Source organism: Adiantum capillus-veneris, chromosome 9, assembly GCF_014529385.1.
Source record: "Adiantum capillus-veneris isolate H3 chromosome 9, ASM1452938v2, whole genome shotgun sequence".
In the NCBI taxonomy this organism is placed as follows: Eukaryota; Viridiplantae; Streptophyta; class Polypodiopsida; order Polypodiales; family Pteridaceae; genus Adiantum; species Adiantum capillus-veneris.
Window position 1 is genome coordinate 5644047 of NC_140939.1, and position 4264 is coordinate 5648310.

General features: G+C 40.0%; 1 pseudogene; it reads right to left on the reverse strand.

Annotated features, from left to right (window-relative positions):
• Positions 1-1888: 1888 nt before the first annotated feature.
• On the reverse strand, positions 1889-2872 carry LOC147450070 (uncharacterized; annotated as a pseudogene).
• Between the last annotated feature and the right edge of the window lie 1392 nt (positions 2873-4264).

Genomic DNA, 4264 nt, shown 5'->3' on the forward strand with positions numbered 1-4264 from the left:
AGTGGGTATATTTTCAAGAGGCATGCACATTTGTCTGAAAACAACTGGTCAATGCTATCATTCCGCTCTTTCTTCAACGTTGAACCCCATCATTTGTTACCGTTGTTGTTGACACAGAAGGCCAATTGTAACAATGTGTATACTAATGATTTCTGTGCAAGAAAGGTGGATCTCCTTGACACTTTTTTCATTCAGACGATGTCCCGAAGGTTTCTGCTACATACACTGCATCACTTTAGTTGCTTATTGTACGATAGCAATTTTTTTTGATGTGTGTGTACAAGATGTACTTGACCATTTTTGCCCTTTCCTCTTTGAGACCATCATCTCGGCAAAAATTTCACATATGGAGACCATGAAGAACTAATTTTTCTCTTCCCCATATTGAAATGCTTGAACAAGCAAGATACGTATTCCACTTTGAGACAAATCAGGCAGCTTCTTGCTCTATTCGTCGGCTAAATTTGACAACTGGTTTATTAGTGCACATGGATAGGCATTGCTTGAGCACACTTAAAAGGGACCCGAATTGCATCTAATTTGTCACAAAAGACTATTTGAATAATACCAAGATTCATCGTTTTTTACAGTTCAGCTTTAATGCTCTACTCTTTAAAATTTACTGCATGATGGATCGTCAGGCGTATCATGGATCTTTAGGCGTCTCCGATGCCTGAAGATCCATTAGTCTCCAATGCCTGAAGATCCATTAGACTCCCATTGCTCTACTATTCTCTCCAAATTGCTGTTTTCCAGCCATGTTCATAAATAATACATCGAACAAGCTGAAACCCATAATGCGGCAATATGTCCAAATTTGACGCATAATACAAAAATATAATGTCAAATCAAACCATAATGTCTAATACCAAGATATTAGCAATACAAAACATAGAGCTATAAATCTTCGCTACTCGTAGCATCATCACAATGCAAAGCAAGGTCATCAATAAAAATCGATCGTGTCCTTCGCTTCTCCACCAATGGCCGATCAAAATGGTCATCACTTTGGCACATGAAGCTTGCCATATCTGCAGCATAACATGGCAAAGACCTATTTCTAAGGTTATATCTCAACCATATAAAGAATTATTAAGAAGACTTCAATGAGTTTTTGATAAAACCTTACCAATCTGTGGGCACTTGAAAGTCAAAGATCTCTATATCATCATCCTCTACTGGTATGTATGAGGAGGAGGCTCTCACATCCACAAAGTGAGAATCTATCAAAGGTCGAAGATGATTCTCAATAATAAAATGGTCATTCTCCATTCCAAGACAGCACCTTCCTATATGTAGACAGCTTTTCAAATTATCATCTGCACCTTCCTATATGTAGACAGCTTTTCAAATTATCATCTGCACCAAGCAAAGCAAGCATAGAAATCTTCTTCTCATGAGAGGATGCTGCAATTGAAATTTGATATAGTTTATCCAATGTGATTTTCCGAGAGCTATCAAACATTGGCAATCCCCAAAGCACATCAAACCAAGTCTTTCCCAAGCTTGGATTGATGATACACAACATCTGCAAGTACGAGATTAACTTCAATTAATAAAAGAGTACTACAAATGTTATCAACACAAAAGCATTGCAAAGTAGTCCCGTAAAAAACTCACTCTATGAATCTTTCGCACAAAAGTTTTGGTCACAGCTTTTCTTATTAACATGAGTTTGTGCTCGCACTCTTCTTTAGGGAGACCACTTGGGATCTTCTTCTCGTCTTTGTCCATGTTCTTTTTGTAGTTTGCCTAAGAGGTTAAGAGCAAATATATTGGAACACAATAAAAAGATTTTGATGTTACATGCTTATCAAATGAAGTTGTAGACACACTCACAGAGAAAACCATCCGAGCAAGCAAGGATTGCGTAAGAGGATACCAAACTTTACGACCTCCCGAAGCCTCTTTCACACGTGCTCTTTCAATAGCCATTTTTTCTACAGGTGTAAAATCCTCCATAAAATCATCCACATCACAAGAGAAAAGAGTGCTTGTGTATTGCAAATAGTCCCGTAAGCTTGTGAAAACAATGGCATTCTCATTCATTCTGCCAAAAGAATTAACAAATATAAAATAGAACAAAAGGATTCAAAGGTTTCACATATTACTTTATAAAACAAAGTAGAACTTACAGATTGAATCTTTGAAGAGCGGCCAAGAGTTTGACTTCATGTTTTGGCTCGGGATCAATAAACTCGGCTCTGATTCTAACATGTCTTTCTTTATCTCTTGACCATACTTCCTTAATTGCTTCCATCCAAGATGCAGTTCTATGATTGCCTTCCCAAACAAAAAACATATTTCCGGATAAACATGACCAAATTGGGTCTTCCACAATCTCTCTCTCAAATTCCTCATTGATAGCCACACAATGCTTGTCCCATGTGGATTGGATCTCGGCATCCACTAGTTTAGTTGTGCCATCAGGTAGATGTAGAGATAGAATAAACAGACCTTTGATGGGAACATACCCTTTGTGGATAAAAGCTCTTTTTAGATCTGAGAGGTCCGGTCTCAACTCTCGAACCCTGGTGTTAATTAAACAACAACACAAGGGTACTTCAGGAACTGCCTTACCCCTATGTATTGTAAGAGCTTTTAAGATATCGGATCCCAATGGTTTGTCAATGATAGCAGGCACATGCTCATCAATTTCTTGCTCAAGATCATCATCCACAATCTGAAGCTCATGATCAGCATCCTGAACAATATGCTCCACTTCTTGTATCTCACCCTCAAGCTCCATAGGAGTCACCTCTTCCACTTCTTGTGGCTCATTCTCGGAACATTTTGTTGCCTTCTTAGACTTCGGCTGAGAACTTGAACCAGCAACCCGCTTTGCCTTTTTTTGGCCACCTGCACGTGTCATTCTATTGACCAACAAAGTGAAGTTAGAATATATACAAAGTCAAGATGCAAACCACATACTTTTACCGCAAACTTTGTGCAAACATGTCATGCCATCTCATGTGTTTATAAGAGACACTCCAGTGTACATACGACAAGACAATTATTGTATGTGTGTGAGGAAAGCTTTACGTTTAAGGGTGGTTATGTTTGTTTCCAGGTATTTCGCCAGCGAAATAGAGAGGCAATGTGTAATCAGGTAATCAGGTGTGTAATCAGGTAATCAGGGTAATCAGGTATTTCGCCAACGAAATAGAGAGGCAATGTGTATTTCGCCAGTGAAATAGTGAGGCAACGTGAGTATTTAAAATCTTAAGCAGTGAAAGTCTCTCTCTCTCTCTCTCTCTCTCTCTCTCTCTCTCTCTCTCTCTCTCTCTCTCTCTCTCTCTCTCTCTCTCTCTCTCTCTCTCTCTCTCTCTCTCTCTCTCTCTCTCTCTCTCCCTATTTCGCCAGCGAAATAGGGAGGCCATCCCTGTCTCAAACGAGCGGCCAATGGTGATTGCACCAGCAACGAAATTGTACCATGACAGTACAGCTTGAGGCTTGTGAATCAAGTCCACGCGCAGACAACAACATGAGACTTGGCCAAGAAACCACAGAATAGATAGGCATTTAAAACATAGCGCAACTAGAGCTACCTGTGGGAGAATTTTCGTGCACGAGCAGCGAAATTGTACATGGATCTCAGTAGGAAAGCCCATCTGAAAAACATGGCTCAGCGAAATTGTACATGGCTCTCTGAGAAGACCCGATCCACCTGGTCATATGCCAGAGGAGTAAACAGCACTCATAAAAATTCAGCAAGCATTCATATGCTCACCCTGTACACTCTCATGTGCACTCTCATATGGACTTACATGTACTTTCTTGGACATGTGCACATGTGGGCATGGCTCCAAGGTTAAGATTATCATATGGACTTACATTGGGTTGAAGATTATGTCCTTCTCGAATGTCAAAAGTTTGAATTTAGATACAATTCAGATCTTGGAAGTCTGAACTTTAAGGTGAGCTTGTCATTCTACTCACTCGGGATGTGGATATTCTACTCACTCGGGAGCACAGACATTTAGTAAGTTGTTGGGGTCCTGCACATTAAGTTCTCTTTTGCCAACATATTAGACGACATGGACTTTTAGTGCAGGGGAGAGTTATGTTTGTCACTCTGCAATTTGGGGACTATTAGTGCAGGGGAGAGCTATGTAGGTGGCTGGACAGATTCTATGTTGGAGATATTGGACTGAGACTTCACTCTCTAATCACATGCCAATTTTGATGTGAGGAAAGCTTTGCAGGTATTTCGCCATCAAAATAGGGAAGCAATGTGAGAATGTGAGAATGGTACCAGTTAAGG